Below are 19,891 nucleotides of genomic sequence, written 5' to 3'. Positions count from 1 at the left end.
GCTCATGTCAACTATATGCGGAGTCTTATGACTCAGCTTGCTTCTATCAACTCTCCTATTACTCCAGATTATGCTATGGTAGTGTTACTTAAGAGTATGCCTGAAGATTATGATCACATAGTTAGCACTTTGAAAAATCTTCCTAATCCTAATCTTGAAGGTATTATCTCTGCTCTCCAAGAAGAAGAAAGGCATATGGAGCCCAGGAAAGGCAATGACACTGTTTATGCTGTGAAAGTCCAGAAGGGCAAGTATACCCCTTGCAATCACTATGGAAAGACAAATCACCCTTTTAAAGGACTGCTTCAAAATTAATCCATGCAAGCACTGTGGCAAGAACAACCATAATGAGAAGTTTTGCAGAGCCAAAGCAAAGACAGAAAATGCAAATCTACTCTCAATTGATGTGCCTCCACAAGATGAGGCATCCTTTGAAGATTATGCATTTTAAATCATCTCTATGTATGCTCCAGATCTCTCTTTTTATGTCAAGGTACTCAGCCTGGATAGTCCTCCAAAATGAATGAAATAAACTATTGTGTTTTTGTGTGTTTTGTAAACACCTCTGGTCACCTTATGATGTAGGCCATGTGTATGTTTTGCTCCATGGTACCTCCTGTAGACATTGTGTGCATGTACATGCAGGGGAGATAACCATTGGAAGGTCTTTTTGTATCCCTTTTGTTTACCTTACACCCAAGGGAACCCTTGCTAGCATGAGAACCTAGCCATAGATTTATCCTTGACCACCATGAGATGGCATGAGAAACTATGAGACTAGATGTATCCTTGACATAGCCTGAGGCATTCCCTTGAGGGGGGTTTGATGGGATATCTCAAGGTGTATGCCTCAGGCACACCTTGGTTTCTATGTGTGAGTGCTAGAGGCACAGTTTGGTGCCCACAAGCACAGTTAGGTGGTGGAGAGCCACATAGGATGATTGAGAGAATCTAGGAGCAGATTGAGGAGATGATTGTGGAGCTCTGAAGTCATGAGTGATGTCAGTGAGCATGTATGAGGTGCCTACTTAAGGACCTCACTCTTCTTCATTCCAACAAGCAAGTAATGCAAGTATTCTGAGTTTGTGTCCACTCTTTCCTTTCCTTTCAGTTTACCAACAATAACTACACTTTAACATGACATGACAAATACAACAACAGCAAACACATTCATCAGGGGAGATTCGGGGTCTCAAAAGGGCCTCATAAGGAATGGATTAAGATAATTAGAAATGAACCTGCTATGGTAACCCATGGGCTAAGGGACCTGTAGCATTGACTCAACTGACATGGGTACCTTTAGTTTGAAATTGGGCAACCTTGACCTTTGGATGGAGGTGATGGTGGATATATCAAAGGTCTCGGATGATTGTAGTGGATGGTGGATGCACTTTGGTGGGCTCCAAAAGGAGAAATTTGACTTTGAGGAGGCCTCATTAAGAGGGGAAAGGTGGGATTTAATATGGGCCCTTGATTCAAGTCCAAGATCAATGGATGAGATGGAGGGACCTAATGGCTCCAGGTGGAGATAACATAGTATTAGATAAAGTGGGACAAAAGTTGCATTTTGGGAATTTTGAAATTGGGTGGATTTCATTAAAATTGGGAAAGGCTTTATTAAATTTGGGAAAATTTCCATTGATTGTGGGAATTTTACCAATATTGAATAAGCTAATATTTGGAATTCCAATGATTATGAAAAACTTCATTGGTTGTGAAATAGTTCATTGTGTATAAAAACCGGAATAAAGCATTTGTATCAGAGTTTGAAAATCATGTATTTGGTGGTTTTAATAAACACCGTCTAGGGACAACATGTATATTTTACTTGAGGTGTTAATAAACACAGTTGGTGGTGTAAACAAACACCATGCATAGTGAGTTCCACTAGAAACAAAGCAGTTGTTGGTGAAGGTCAGCTTCTGAAAATTGTCATATTAATAATATGCAAATACCCATTGACAAGATAACAACAATTGAGAAACATCACATGAGAACACACCTTACAATGGAAGTTTGGGAGATTGAGAGGGAGAAAATAGACACCATTTTAGATATGCTCTGATACCAAGCAAGCTCTCTTGTGCTTTGATACATATGCTCTATGGAATCTTGATCTTCTTGGGTCTATTTATGGATTTTGATGTCCATGACCAGACAATTGCATCAATACATTCCCATACCTGTGGATCCAACCTATTCTCTGCCCAATACTTGTTCCAACAATCAACATAGGCATCTGCATCATTGAGCCCCTTTCTCTTAACTGATGGTGCCCAATACTGAATTAATAATTTCTTGAAATTAGGAGAAGCAGCATCCATCTCGGCACTTGATATGGCAACCCCAAGCCATATGGGGTATATACGATCTGATGGCCTCACCAAGACGAAGTCACCTTGCTTAACATCCACCATTGGTCTAAACTCTTCCCTCGGCTTACCTTTTAGAGGCCCACAATAGTGATCATTCCATTCCTCGTAGCCTTGGAAATCATTAATGCAAGAATCTATATCATCCTCCTCATCAGGAGATTGTGTTCTTGGCCAAAACTCTCTGTACACTCCTATCTCTGAGATGTTTTCCTGTTTGAGCTCACCGATCATGGTTTTCCAATAGTCTATCACTGGCCTAATGTAGGACTCATAGGATGCATTCTTTCCACTTGCACATCTCTCCCAAAACTTAATGTAATCCTTTATCCCTGATATTACTTGCAAGTGATCTCTCACAAATGCAACCATTGGCAGTGTATCCGGACAACCTGTTGGCAACAATGATCGACCCTCACTATCTTTCTTCCATAGCTCAATTCCCCCTTCAATGGGCATCCAATTCGGTGATTTTGGATGCACCTTGTACTGCATCATTGGTCTGTCACCTTGCATGTAAAATCGAAATTGTAATGGCTTTGCATGTCCAACTAGCATTTCTTGCCCATCACATAGGTAGCCATCCACATAATCCTTGAAGTTAGGAACCCGTGTAAGAACAAATGGTGCCGGTGAAGATGATGTACATTTTTTGAATGTATCCATCAGATGGGGGAAAGTGAATGTTTGTCCCACCCGCAAGCTCTCAGAAAACCTGTTGAACATTGCATCAGTGTCCTCATGTGTGTGCCCTACCATCAAGAAGCCCAATTGAACTATCTTGAAAATGCCCCTTGCTACAAGAAGAGAAAGGTATGCAAACAAGTATCTATTTTTGTTCTCAGACCCACAATTATCTAGTTGGAGTAGCAAGTTCTCTAGCAACTTTTGGAATGGTGGCTCAATAGCAACACTCTCCTCTAAAGAGGGTGGGTTTTCTCTTGTATTTGACGAAAAAAAATTCATACATGTGTCTGTAGCCCTTGCAATGGAAGTTGTCATGGCCTCCGTGACAGACTTCGGGTCACTTTCCGATACACTTTCTAGATTTGCATTTGTGATTGTGACATCTACATTTTCAAACAAGCTAGCTCCACTTGTGGAAACATGTGCACCTTTAGAACTGTAATGGGAGTCCAAAGCGTTTCTTGAACATAGAGCATTCAAAAGGCGAGCATTGCTTCTAGGAATCCCATTGGTAGCAAGGTCTCCAAGGTCATGCATATCCATCCTCTCGAGGTTGCACAAACAAATTCAGAGCAATCCAATCGTCAAGTTGGGATCAGATGGCCACAAACCATTGAGGGTGAAGTGTCCATAATGACCGTTTCCATGCCCATGGGTAATCATTCCAATGAGTGAAACCTGTAATTGCCATGCAGAATCGGTGTCCTTAGACCTCACCCGAAGTCTTGGAATTGCCATCTTTTTTTGGTCCATCTTATAATGGATTATGCATACATACTTTTTTGGATCCATCTTGGAGTACCTACGCCATGCATAGTATAAGTTCCTACAACTTTGTTCCTGTATCATATGCATCTTTCTCTCTTCCATCAGTGAATTGCGCTCATCTTGACTTTTTGTGGCTACCAATTGAGCCTTGATCTGGCTGCACAAGCTACATTTAGAGAATTCACTCGTCTTAGCAAGGGATACATTTTTTAAGTCTGATTTCCAAATCCTACCAAATGTGGATGTGGATAGGCTCTGATAACCACGTTGATTAAGTGAAGAGTTGACTTCACGTGGGACGTCTATCTTCTTATACACTTCAGGTATCACTTGCTGTGTCTCTCTAGAACCATCCTGCATGGTTCTACTCTTGTGAGGCATATGCTCTGTGCTATTATCCACAAAGTGTTGAATGAGAGCCCTTCCCATACCTATGTGCTCCCTGCTCCTCCTCATAATCCCTGAATTGCCATGCACATATCGCTACACACCACTCTCAAATTGCTCCCTGTATTGATAAAATGATGTCCTTGGAATCCCATGCATCTCATACCATGCTCTACAACAGACATCCCAACCATTTATCCTGAAGTTGTAGCATATCCTCCCTCTGTAGTCATGATGCCAAGCCGTTGACAACACACCATATATAAAGTTTGTACGAGACTCCAAGGAGCTGCCCCAAAAGTTCTTCCTTAGATTCATTAAGAGATCTCACTCTGCATGTTGGCAACACCTACTCCCACAACAATCGATGGAAGAAACCTGTTGCACCAAATCTAGTGACATTTTGTACATTGGTGTTGGAGGCTCTCTTTGTTTAGGCACCCTGTTAATGAAAGTGTACATTCTTTTCTTTGATGTTGGATCATCCCTTTTCAACATTTGATCATTGACCAACTCATCTATACTAGCAACGTGGTCCATGGGCACATATTTTTGCAATGGGCTTCCTTCAAGTAAGGTAATCTACTTGATGGGCCACTTTACTAGGCTGAGAGAGCCGACATCTTGCATAGAAGACGCTAAGTCACTTCCTCTAATTTGTTCTTTCTTTTCAATACCCACACCAATGCAATCATTACCCAATAGGTCAAAGTTTATAGAGTCTCCTGAGAAAACATATAAGATCACACCTTCCCCCATGGTCTTTGTTTTGCTCTCATCCCATAAGACAACCTTTTTCTCTTTCCAAGATTCACGAATGAAATTGTCAGTTTTCAATGCATTGCCTCAACATAAGGTCGCTCAGGCTCACTTGGTGCAGCTTCTTCAATTACCACATCATCTAAAGAATCACCAACATGTTTTAGAGAGCCCTTAGGCCACTTAACAACGCTCCAAATTGCCTCACCAGCAAGCACTGCATCCATAGTGGGAAATGGCAAGAGCATTTCACTATTGATAGACTTCTCCACTATTACTGACACATTTTCTGTCCCAATCTTCACACCACTACAGTAGACCTCTAGATCTATTGCACACACTCCACCAATTCCAACCACTTCATTCCCCACCATCATCATGACCTTGTCCCCACTTCTGATAGCCATCCCCTATCATTACGATTACGGAGAATTAATTATGAACAAATTACAACCAAAGAATTTCATAAGACCATCAAACATGTCCTTCTAGAGGGGAAGAATGGCATTGGTGCAAATCTCTAGAATGCATGAATGAGTCTATACAAAATTTTCATAAAAGCATGAATTATTTCCCTAAAAATTTTAGCAATTTCATAAAACTTTTTCTAAAGCATGAATTATTTTCACCATTGTCATGACCTGATTCATGCATCTGATAGTAGCCATCCCCTCTCATTATGATGACAGTAAATTGATTATGAACAAACTACAACCAAAGAATTTCATAAGACCAACAAAGTTGTCCTTGTAGCGGGGGGAGAATGGCACTAGTGCCATTCTCCATGTGGGATTGTGGAGAATCGCATTGGTGACATTCTCCATGTGAATTCGACTTTCCTATGGAGAATCGCATATCCCATCTTTGAAAAAGGGAATGGCACTAGTGCCATTCTCCCCATGCATTGACTTGAGAAAAACATTTGTCTTCATAACAGGAGAACTGACTAGTGCCATTCTTCCTTTGGAAGACAAAATTTTGACTTGGAACTTTGCCTTGGGAGAATGCCAATGGTGCCATGCTCCCTTTACAAAGCCAAAATTTTATATTAGGACATTGCAATGGGAGAATGGCACTGGTGCCATTCTCCCTTTATGAAGGCAAACTTTGAATCAAGACATTGCATTAGGAGACTGGCACTGGTGCCATTTTCCCTTTGCAAAGCCAAGATTCTGAATCATGACATTGCAATGGGAGAATGGCACTAGTGCCATATTGTCTTTGTGAAGTAGAAATTTTGAATCACGACATTGCATGGGGAGAATGGCACATCCAAAGTTCTGAATCGAGACATTGCAACGGGAGAATGGCAGTGGTGCAAATTTAAAATTTAAAATTTTTGGCTTTGTAATAGGAAAGTGGAGAATGGCACTAGTGCCATTCTCCCATTGGAAAATGGAGAATGGCACTAGTGCCATTCTCCCAATGGAATGTCCTGATTCAAAATTTTTGCTTCACAAAGGTAGAATGGCACCGGTGCCATTCTCCCATTGGAATTAGTGGAATGTCAATCTATAGGCTTAGTTTGTCTAGATTACCACTAGCAGAGAATGGCAGCCAATCTCATGCTGGCAACTACATAATGACACTGAGATCATCAAACTCACATGTGGAATGGAATCAAACACCACTCTCCTATGATCACAGTCTCTGCTTTGTAGAGTTCATATGGATTTGTGTCAATCTCTGTGGAGAATGGCAGTGGTGCCAATCTCATACCATGACCTAAAAATATGCACAAGGAATCCTAAACTCACATGTGCATTTGCACTTTTGCCGTTATCCTACTGTAACCAATAAAATTAGTGGAATGTCAATCTACAGGTTTAGTTTGCCTAGATTACCACTAGCGGAGAATGGCAATGATGCCAATCTCATGCTGGCACCTACATAATGACACTGAGATCATCAAACTCACATGTGCCATTTTGACTCTGTGAAGGAAAAACTTTGAATCTGGGAGATTGGCACTAGTGCCATTTCCCCTTTGCATAGCCAAGATTCGATTCGGGAAATCACAATGGGAGAATGGCACTGGTGCCATTCCCCCTTTGCAAAGCCAATGTTTTGAATTGGGACATTGTAATGGGAGAATGGAAGTGGAGCAAATTTAGAAATTTTTAGCTTTGCAAAATGGGGAGATTGGAGGATGGCAGTAGTGCCATTCTCCCATTGCAATGCCAGAACTTGAGACCATAGACGTTGTGTGTGTGTGTGTGTGTGTGTGTGTGTGAACGTGGTATTCATTTGAAACCATACATTATTTTACTTCCATTTATTCATATATGTGGTAAAGTTGATCGATATTACTTTATGAAACCTAGCTCGTTATGTGAGTTTATTCACGTTAGTTTGCTTATGCTAGGTTGGTTAAGTTACAAATTTTTATGTTAGAGTATGTTTTTCTTGATCAAGGTCCAAGTAATGTAAAATTTTAAGGTATAGATTGAATTAGTTGACGAGAATGTGATTTTTCTCCATGTTAAAAAAATTGTAATCATGCTCATCATTAGATCGCAAGCTATGGATTTTTTTAAAGGAAGATGAGAATAGGTTAAATAAAAGGCATGAGGACAATGTAAAAAAGGAAGAAAATGAGTGTGGACAATGTAAAATAGAAATAAAAGAAATGCATACGTTAGATATGTTAAATGAAAGAAATAAAATAAATGTTAGATATGTCCCAATTCCTCCATTAGTTGGCTAATTGGTGTTTATACTAAAAAGCAACTTGAAAAGCATATACTAAAAACTTTGAAACAGATCGTCTATCACAAAATAGGAATTGCCTTCATTTATCAATGATGTTAACATCAATGAAAGCTTTGTTGGGAAATTCTTTGTAGCCACTAACGGCTTTGTACTTCTTTTGAGTGTGTGCTTGTTTGATCTTAAGGTTTAGTGTATCTGCATTAGTGTCATAATAGAGAATAAATATGGGATCATTATGATGTCTAAGATCAGGTGTGTGATTTGGCTTTATAATACTCATGTTTTCCAAGTTATGACCACATGGTGGTTCACAAAATAAGGAGTGTGATTTGGCTTTAAGATACTCATCTTTTCAAGTTAAGATCACGTGTTTGTTGTACAACTAGTGTGATTTGGTTCTATGATACTCATTACTACATTATTCAAAAAAGGCAATTGCTAGAGAACATGGAAGCAACATATACTTCAATGGTGACAAGTGTCTCGATAATCGATGTAGCTTTAAGGTGTGCTTGTAACTCAACGAGCTTGTAGGTGATAAAAGATAGCATGTACACTCTTGCACACAAAAATAAGTGCTTCCAAGCTCTGATTGGAAAAAAGTGCTTCCCTAGAAATGTGTCAAGACTTATCAAAGGATTCCATGTTGAAGCATGTGCTGCTTAGAATGTAGATGCAAGGAATGGGAAATTGCCAAAGAAAGTCTTGCAAGTATTTACTTGGAAAACATCTTAAGGCACTTTTTCGATTTTATTTCAATCCTTAACAACAATAAATGAAGAGGATGTGATAAAGAGGATCAACCCATGGACGCTAATTATAAAGAATGGCAATAATGGCAAATTATAGGCTAGGCCAATGTAGTATGAAGCCTTGAATGCAATTTTGACGAAAAGAAAAAGCTTAAACTAATGAAGGTAAAAATTTGTTAAATTTGTTTTTTAACGAAAAGCAAAAGGTTAGAAGGTAAAAAAATTGAAATACCCTAATACCTTCTCTGTCATTGCGCTCGTTGCCCTATGTTGATCGACTGTTTTCTCGTGGGAATTTGCGCTCTCGTGAGCAATGACACGCCTTGCTACTGGAGTGGCATCTCTTGCGCCAATGTCCCATAGAAAGCTGCGCCATCATATCAATTGGATCGGTCGATCAGCTGCACCGCTTGAGCCATACCCGTGCTTTTGGAGCGCTCGATCAGCTGCGCTGCTTGAGCTCTTCAAGGAAACAGCGTCCATGGAACTCTCCTGCCCGAGCTCTTCAACGCGACGTCTGTTCACACCATCTTGCATGGAGGCAACCAAATAACGGGAGCTTTGCCTCCTTAGATCAGCCGCCTAAGTAAAGAGACGATGAAGAAGAAGAAGACGGTAGAAAAAACGCTAGTAACAAGCTGCTCGGCGAAATTCATTTGCCTATCACGGGATGCTGCCAGATGCAGACTCTCGTTCTCACCCTAGAGCAGCTCGACCTTTCAACCGATTCTTTCAGGTGCAATCCTGGAACGCTCAAGTCCTTCACAATAATCTCAGTGGTAAAATCACACAAGAGGACTGCACAAAGTCACCGGCCTCAAAAGGGACTTCACAAAGTCGATTCTGCCCCTGCCTCTGAGAGCTGTGGTGAGTAAAACTCAGACTCCTCTCCAACTCTGCTAAATTGAAATGAGTTGTTTGGAATGAATAGAAAGTGAATGAGGGAAAGGCATCAATTGAAATGAGAGAAAAGGTCTTGATTTGTCTGAAATGTAGATTGAAAGTTAAAAGTGATAGTTTGAAACTACTAAATAATTCAAATTTTGAACCATAGCTCTTCCCACCATTGTTCCCTTTTGAATTTTGGATATATAGAGTGGCACTTATGCCATTCTCTCCAATATTAAATTTAAATTCAAATTCATATTGATATTTTTAATTTCAATTTGTATTTCAAATTGAAATTATTCTTTTGAAATTGTATTTCAAAACCTAAATTCTAGTTTTCAAATTTTGATTTCAAGTTAAACTTCAATCTCAATTTTGATTTTCATGATTGAATGGCAAATTTAGAGATTGAAATTCTAATTTTAAATGGAGAATGGCACCAGTGCCATTCTCCAAGACCTCATAAGAAGTCCTTGAGAGTGGCACTAGTGCCAATATCCCTTGAGATAAATAAAATTTTGAAATATAGCTCTTCCCACCATTGTTCCCTTTTGAATTTTGGATATATAGAGTGGCACTTATGCCATTCTTTCCAATATTAAATTTAAATTCAAATTCATATTGATATTTTTAATTTCAATTTGTATTTCAAATTGAAATTATTCTGTTTGAAATTGTATTTCAAAATCGAAATTCTAGTTTTCAAATTTTGATTTCAAGTTAAACTTCAATCTCAATTTTGATTTTCATGATCAAATGGCAAATTTAGAGATTGAAATTCTAATTTTAAATGGAGAATGGCACCAGTGCCATTCTCCAAGACCTCATAAGAAGTCCTTGAGAGTGACACTAGTGCCAATATCCCTTGAGATAAATTGAAAGACCTCATAAGAAGTCCTTGACAGTGGCACTAGTGGAGAATGGCAATAATGCCAATCTCATGTTGGCAACTACATAATGACACTGAGATCATCAAACTCACATTTGCATTCTTCTATGTAGTGATCACTGTCTCTGCTGTGTAGAGATCATATGGAATTGTGTCAATCTTTGTGGAGAATGCCACCAGTGGAGAATGGTAGTGGTGCCAATCTCATACCATGACCTGAAAACATGCACAAGGAATCCTAAACTCACATGTGCATTGGCACTTTTGCCATTATCCTACTACAGCCAATAAAATTAGTGGAATGTCAATCTATAGGTTTAGTTTGTCTAGATTACCACTAGCGGAGAATGGCAGTGATGCCAATCTGATGATGTCAACTACATAATGACACTGAGATCATCAAACTCACATGTGGAATGGAATAGGACACCACTCTCTTATGATCACTGGAATACCCCTCCTAGAATAGTTGGGTAAACATTTGTACAAGTGGAGAATGGCAGTGGTGCCAATCTCTTATTAGGTTCTAAGAAATGGCATTGAGAAGCCTAAACTCACATGTGCAGAGATCATATGGATTTGTGTCAATCTCTGTGGAGAATGCCACCAGTGGAGAATTGCAGTGGTGCCAATCTCATACCATGACCTGAAAACATGCACTTTTGCCATTATCCTATTGTGCATTCTTCTATGCATTGATCACTGTCTCCGCTGTATAGAGATCATATGGAATCCTAAACTCACATTTGGATTGGAATCGGACACCACTCTCCTATGATAACTGGAATACCCCTCCTAGAATAGTAGGGTAAACATTTGTACAGGTGGAGAATGGCAGTGGTGCCAATCTCTTATTAGGCCCTAATAAATAGCATTGAGAAGCCTAAACTCACATGTGCATTCTTCTATGTAGTGATCACTGTCTTCGTTGTGTAGAGATCATATGGATTTGTGTCAATCTCTATGGGTAATGCCACAAATGGAGAATGGCAGTGGTGCCAATCTCATACCATGACCTGAAAACATGCATAAGTAATCCTAAACTCACATGTGGATTGGCACTTTTGCCATTATAGAATGCCACCAGTGGAGAATGGCAGTGGTGCACAAGGAATCCTAAACTCACATGTGCATTCTTCTATGTAGTGATCACTATCTCCACTATGTAGAGATCATATGGAACTGTGTCAATCTTTGAGATCATCAAACTCACATGTGGATTAGAATCGGACAACACTCTCCTATGATCAATGTAATACCCCTCCTAGAATAGTAGGGTAAACATTTGTACAAGTGGAGAATGGCAATGGTGCCAATCTCTTATTAGGCCCTAAGAAATGGCATTGAGAAGCCTAAACTCACATGTGCATTCTTCTATGTAGTGGTGCCAATCTCTTATTAGGCCTATAAAATGGCAATGTGATGCCAATCTCATGCTGGCAACTACATAATGACACTGAGATCATGAAACTCACATGTGGAAAGGAATAGGACACCACTCTCCTATGATCACTGGAATACCCCTCCTAGAATAGTAGGGTAAGAATTTGTATAAGTGGAGAATGGCAGTGGTGCCAATCTCTTATTAGGCCCTAATAAATGGCAGTGGAGAATGGTAGTGGTTTCAATCTCTTATTAGGCCCTAATAAATGGCAGTGGTGCCAATCTCATACCATGAACTGAAAACATGCACAAGGAATCCTAAACTCACATGTGCATTGGCACTTTTGCTATTATCCTACTACAACTAATAAAATTATTGGACCACTAGTGGAGAATGGCAGTGATGCCAAATTTAACTCACATGTGCATTGGCACTTTTGCCACTATCCTACTGCAGCCAATAAAATTAGTGGAATGTCAATCTATAGGTTCAGTTTGTCTAGATTACCACTAGCGGAGAATGGCAGTGATGCCAATCTCATGCTGGCAACTACATAATGACACTGATATCATCAAACTCACATGTGCATTCTTCTATGTAGTGACCACTGTCTCCGCTGTGTAGAGATCATATGGAATTGTGTCAATGTCTGTGGAGAATGCCACTAGTGGAGAATGGCAATGGTGCCAATCTCATACCATAACCTGAAAACATGCACAAGGAATCCTAAACTCACATGTGCATTGGCACTTTTGCCATTATCCTACTACAGCCAATAAAATTAGTGGAATGTCAATCTATAGGTTCAGTTTGTCTAGATTACGACTAGCAGAGAATGGCAGTGATGCCAATCTCATCATGTCAACTACATAATGACACTGAGATCATCAAACTCACATGTTGAATGCAATAGGTATGATCACTGGAATACCCGTCCTAGAATAGTTGGGTAAACATTTGTACAAGTGGAGAATGGCAGTAGTGCCAATCTCTTATTAGGCCCTAAGAAATGGCATTGAGAAGCCTAAACTCACATGTGCAGAGATCGTATGGATTTGTGTCAATATCTGTGGAGAATGCCACCAGTGGAGAATGGCAGTGGTGCAAATCTTACTTTGCATTCTTCTATGCAATGATCACTGTCTCCGCTGTGTAGAGATCATATGGAATCCTAAATCTCTTAGTAGGCCCTAATAAATGGCATTGAGAAGCCTAAACTCACATGTGCATTGTTCTATGCAGTGATCACTGTCTCTACTGTGTAGAGATCATATGGATTTGTGTTAATATCTGTGGGGAATGCCACCAGTGGAGACTGGCAATGGTCCTAATCTCATACCATGACCTAAAAACATGCACAAGGAATCCTAAACTCACATGTGGATTGGCACTTTTGCCATTATAGAATGCCACTAGTGGAGAATAGCAGTGGTGCACAAGGAATCCTAAACTCACATGTGCATTCTTCTATGTACTGATCACTGTCTCTACTGTAGAGATCATATGGAACTGTGTCAATCTCTAAGATCATCAAACTCACATGTGGATTGGAATCGGACAACACTCTCCTATGATCAATGGAATACCCCTCCTAGAATAGTAGGGTAAACATTTGTACAAGTGGAGAAGGGCAGTGGTGCCAATCTCTTATTAGGCCCTAAGAAATGGCATTGAGAAGCCTAAACTCACATGTGCATTCTTCTATGTAGTGGTGCCAATCTCTTATTACGCCCTAGAAAATGGCACTTTGAAGCCTAAACTCACATGTGCAGCCAATAAAATTAGTGGAATGTCAATCTATAAGTTTAGTTTGTCTAGATTACCACTACATGTGCATTCTTCTATGTAGTGATCACCGTCTCTGCTGTGTAGATATCATATGGAATTGTGTCAATCTCTATGGAGAATGGCAGTGGTGCCAATCTCATACCATGACCTGAAAACATGCACAAGCAATCCTAAACTCACATGTGCATTGGCACTACCACTAGTGGATAATGGCAGTGATGCCAATCTAATGCTGGCAACTACATAATGACAATGAGATCATCAAACTCACATACATGTGCATTGAAACTTTTGCCATTATCCTACTACAACCAATAAATATAGTGGAATGTCAATCTATAGGTTTAGTTTGTTTAGATTACCACTAGTGGAGAATGGTAGTGATGCCAATCTCATGCTAGCAAATACATAATGACAATGAGACCATCAAACTCACATGTGCATTCTTCTATGTAGTGATCATCGTTGCCGCTGTGTAGATATCATATGGAATTGTGTTAATATCTATGGAGAATGCCACCAGTGGAGAATGCCAGTGGTGCCAATCTCATACCATGACCTGAAACCATGCACAAGGAATCCTAAACTCACATGTGCATTGGCACTTTTGCCATTATCCTACTGCAGCCAATAAAATTAGTGGAATGTCAATCTATAGGTTTAGTTTGTCTAGATTACCTTTAGCGGAGAATGGCACTGGTGCCAATCTCATACCATGACCTGAAAACATGCACAAGGAATCCTAAACTCACATGTGCATTGGCACTTTTGCCATTCTCCACTAGTGGTAATTTGTGCATGCTTCTATGTAGTGATCACTACCTCCGCTGTGTAGAGATAATATGGAATTGTGTCAATCTCTATGGAGAATTCCACCAATGGAGAATGGCACTGCTGCCAATCTCATACCATGACCTGAAAACATGCACAAGGAATCCTAAACTCACATGTACATTGGCACTTTTGCCATTATCCTACTACCATTCTCCGCTAGTGGTAATGTGCATTCTTCTATGTAGTGATTACTGTCTCCGTTGTGTAGAGATAATATGGAATTGTGTCAATCTCTGTGGAGAATGCCACCAGTGGAGAACGGCAGTGGTGCCAATCTCATACCATGACCTAAAAACATGCACAAGGAATCCTAAACTCACATGTGCATTGGCACTTTTGCCATTATCCTATTGCAGCCAATCAAATTAGTGGAATGTCAATCTATATGTTTAGTTTGTTTAGATTACCTTTAGCAGAGAATGGCAGTGATGCCAATCTCATGCTTGCCCTAAGAAATGGCATTGAGAATCATAAACTCACATGTGCATTCTTCTATGTAGTGATCACTGTCTCCGCTGTGTAGAGATCATATGGAATTGTGTCAATCTCTGTGGAGAATGGCAGTGGTGCCAATCGCATACCATGAACTGAAAACATGCACAAGGAATTCTAAACTCACATGTGCATTGGCACTTTTGCTATTATCCTACTGCAGCCAATAAAATTATTGGACCACTAGTGGAGAATGGAGAATGGCTGTGATGCCAATCTAAACTCACATGTGCATTGGCACTTTTGCCATTATCCTACTACAGCCGATAAAATTAGTGTCATGTTAATCTATAGGTTCAGTTTGTCTAGATTACCACTAGTTGAGAATGGCAGTGATGCCAATCTCATGCTAGCAACTACATAATGACACTGAGATCATGAAACTCACATGTGGAATGGAATAGGACACCACTCTCCCATGATCACTAGAATACCCCTACTAGAATAGTAGGGTAAACATTTGTACAAGTGGAGAATGGCAGTGGTGCCAATCTCTTATTAGGCCCTAATAAATGCAGTTGTGCCAATCTCTTATTAGGCCCTAATAAATTGCAGTGGTGCCAATCTCTTATTAGGCCCTAATAAATGGCAGTGGTGCCAATCTCATACCATGAACTGAAAACATGCACAAGGAATTCTAAACTCACATGTGCATTGGCACTTTTGCTATTATCCTACTGCAACCAATAAAATTATTGGACCACTAGTGGAGAATGGCAGTGATGCCAATCTAAACTCACATGTGCATTGGCACTTTTGCCACTATCCTACTGCAACCAATAAAATTAGTGGAATGTCAATCTATAGGTTTAGTTTGTCTAGATTACCACTAGCGGAGAATGGCAGTGATGCCAATCTCATGCTGGCAACTACATAATGACACTGAGATCATCAAACTCACATCTGGAATGGATTAGGACACCACTCTCCTATGATCACTAGAATACCCCTCCTAGAATAGTAGGGTAAACATTTGTACAAGTGGAGAATGGCAGTGGTGCCAATATCTTTTTAGGCCCAATGGCATTGAAAAGCCTAAACTTACATGCGCATTCTTCTATGTAGTGCTCACTGTCTCCGCTGTGCAGAGATCATATGGAATTGTGTCAATCTCTGTGGAGAATGCCACCAGTGGAGAATGGCAGTGGTGCCAATCTCATACCATGACCTGAGAACATGCACAAGGAATCCTAAACTCACATGTGCATTGGCACTTTTGCCATCATCCTACTGCATTAAATAAAATTAGTGGAATGTCAATCTATAGGTTCAGTTTGTCTAGATTACCACTAGCGGAGAATGGCAGTGATGCCAATCTCATGCTTGCAACTACATAATGACACTGAGATCATCAAACTCACCTATGGAATGGAATAGGACACCACTCTCCTATGATCACTGGAATACCCCCCTAGAATAGTAGGGTAAACATTTGTACAACTGGAGAATGGCAGTGGTGCCAATCTCTTATTCGGCCCTAAGAAATGGCATTGAGAAGCCTAAACTCACATGTGTAGAGATCATATGGAATTGTGTCAATCTCTGTGTAGAATGCCACCAGTGGAGAATGGCAGTGGTGCCAATCTCATACCATGACCTGAAAACATATAAAGGAATCCTAAACTCACATGTGCATTCTTCTATGTAGTCATCACTGTCTCCGCTATGTAGAGATCATATGGAATTGTGTCAATCTCTCAGATCATCAAACTCACATGTGGAATGGAATAGGACACCACTCTCCTATCATCACTGGAATACCCCTCCTAGAATAGTAGGGTAAACATTTGTGCAAGTGGAGAATGGCAGTGGTGCCAATCTCTTATTAGGCCCTAATAAATGGCATTGAGAAGCCTAAACTCACATGTGCATTCTTCTATGTAGTGATCACTGTCTTCGCTATGTAGGGATCATATGGATTTGTGTCAATGTCTGTGGAGAATGCCATCAGTGGAGAATGGCAGTGGTACCAATCTCATACCATGACCTGAAAACATGCAGAAGGAATCCTAAACTCACATGTGCATTGGCGCAACCACTAGTGGAGAATGGCAGTGATGCCAATCTCATGCTGGCGACTACATAATGACAATGAGATCATCAAACTCACATGAGCATTGAAACTTTTGCCATTATGCTACTACAACCAATAAATATTGTGGAATGTCAATCTATAGGTTTAGTTTGTCTAGATTACCACTACTAGAGAATGGCAGTGATGCCAATATCATGCTGGCAAATACATAATGACACTGAGACCATCAAACTCACATGTGCATTCTGTAGTGATCACTGCCTCCGCTGTGTAGATATCATATGGAATTGTGTCAATCTCTGTGGAGAATGCCACCTGCGGAGAATGGCAGTGGTGCCAATCTCATACCAAGACCTTAAAAATGGCACAAGGAATCCTAAACTCACATGTACATTGGCACTTTTGCCATTGTACTACTACAGCCAATAAAATTTGTGGAATGTCAATCTACAAGTTTAGTTTATCTAGACTGCCACCAGTGGAGAATTGAAGTTATGCCAATCTCATGCAAGCAACTACATAATGACACTGAGATCCTCAAACTCACATGTGGATTGGAATCGGGCACCATTATCCTATGATCCTTGGAATACCCCTCCTAGAATATTAGGGTAAACATTTGTACAAGCAGAGAATGGCAGTGGTGCCAATCTCTTATTCTCTTATTAGGCCCTAGAAAATGGCACTGTGAAGCCTAAACATAGCCTAAACATAGAATAGTAGGGTAAACATTTGTACAACTAGAGAATGGCAGTGGTGCCAATCTCTTATTAGGCCCTAAGAAATGGCATTGGGAAGCCTAAACTCACATGTGCATTCTTATATGTAGTGATGACTTCAAAACATGCACAAGAAATCCTAAACTCACATGTGCATTGACACTTTTGCCATTATACTACTGCCATTCTCCGCTAGTGGTAATGTGCATTCTTCTATGTAGTGATCACTGTCTCCCCTGTGTAGAGATCATATAGAATTGTGTCAATCTCTATGGAGAATGCCGCCAGTGGAGAATGGCAGTGGTGCCAATCTCATACCATGACCTCAAAACATGCACAAGGAATCCTAAACTCACATGTGCATTGGCACTTTTGCCATTATCCTACTCCAGCCAATAAAATTAGTGGGAATGTAAATATATAGGTTTAGTTTGTCTAGATTACCACTAGCAGAGAATGGCAGTGATTCCAAACTCATGTTGGGCCTAAGAAATGGCATTGAGAATCCTAAACTGACATGTGCATTCTTCTATGTAGTGATCACTGTCTCCGCTGTGTAGAGATCATATGGAATTATGTCAATCTCTTATTAGGCCTTGGAATGTCAATCTATAGGTTTAGTTTGTCTAGACTACCACTAGTGGACAATGGCAGTGATGCCAAACTCATGGTGGCACCTACATAATGACATTGAGATCATCAAACTCACATGTGGATTGGAATCGGACACCACTCTCCTATGATCACTAGAATACCCCTCCTAGAATAGTAGGGTAAACATTTGTACAAGTGGAGTATGGTAGTCATGCCAATCTCTTATCAGGCCCTAAGAAATGGCATTCAGAAGCCTAAACTCACATGTGCATTCTTCTATGTAGTGATCACTGTCTCCGCTGTGTAGAGATCATATGGAATTGTGTCAATCTCTGTGGAGAATGCCACCAGTGGAGAATGGTAGTGGTGCCAATCTCATACCATGACCTGAAAATATGCACAAGGAATCCTAAACTCACATGTGCATTGGCACTTTTGCCATTATCCTACTGCAGCCAATAAAATTAGTGGAATGTCAATCTATAGGTTCAGTTTGTCTAGACTACCACTAGCGGAGAATGGCAGTGATGCCAATCTCATGCTTGCAACTATATAATGACACTGAGATCATCAAACTCACATGTGGAATGGAATAGGACACCACTCTCCTATGATCACTGGAATACCCCTCCTAGAATAGTAGGATAAACATTTGTAGAAGTGGAGAATGGCACTGGTGCCAATCTCTTATTAGGCCCTAAGAAATGGCATTGAGAAACCTAAACTCACATGTGCAGAGATCATATGGAATTGTGTCAATCTCTGTGGAGAATGCCACCAGTGGAGAATGGCAGTGGTGCCAATCTCATACCATGACCTAAAAACATGCACAAGGAATCCTAAACTCACATGTGCATTGGCACTTTTGCCATTATCCTACTGCAGCCAATAAAATTAGTGGAATGTCAATCTTAAGGTTTTCTTTGTCTAGATTACCACTAGCGGAAAATGGCAATGATGCCAATCTCCTGCTGGCAACTATATAATGACACTGAGATCATGAAACTCACATGTGGAATGGAATAGGACACCACTCTCCTATGATCATTGGAATACCCCTCCTAGAATAGTAGGGCAAACATATGTACAAGTGGAGAATGGCAGTGGTGCCAATCTCTTATTAGGCCCTAAGAAAAGGCATTGAGAAGCCTAAACTCACATGTGAGGAGAGCATATGGAATTGTGTAATCTCTGTGGAGAATGCCACCAGTGGAGAATGGCAGTGGTGCCAATCTCATACCATGACTTGAAAACATGCACAAGGAATCCTAAACTCACATGTGCATTGGCACTTTTTCCATTATCCTACTCCAGCCAATAAAATTCATGGAATGTCAATCTATAGGTTTAGTTTGTCTAGATTACCACTAGCAGAGAATAGTAGGATAAACATTTGTACAAGTGGAGACTGGCAGTGGTGCCAATCTCCTATTAGGCCGTAAGAAATGGCATTGAGAACCCTAAACTCAAATGTGCATTCTTCTATGTAGTGATCGCTGTCTCCGCTATGTAGAGATCATATGGAATTGTGTCAATCTCTGTGGAGAATGCCACCAGTTGAGAATGGCAGTGGTTCCAATCTCATACCATGACCTGAAAACATGCACAAGGAATCCTAAACTCACATGTGCATTGGCACTTTTGCCATTATCCTACTGCATCCAATGAAATTAGTGGAATGTCAATCTATAGGTTTAGTTTGTCTAGACTACCACTAGTGGGGAATGGCAGTGATGCCAATCTCATGCTTGTAGCTACATAATGACACTGAGATCATCAAACTCACATGTGGAATGCAATAGGACACCACTCTCCTATGATCACTGGAATA

The sequence above is a fragment of the Dipteris shenzhenensis genome, chromosome 11, assembly GCF_047967505.1.
Source record: "Dipteris shenzhenensis isolate YYH24624 ecotype China chromosome 11, Dip_SZ_1.0, whole genome shotgun sequence".
NCBI lineage: Eukaryota > Viridiplantae > Streptophyta > Polypodiopsida > Gleicheniales > Dipteridaceae > Dipteris > Dipteris shenzhenensis.
Note: the sequence above shows the minus strand (reverse complement) of the source record.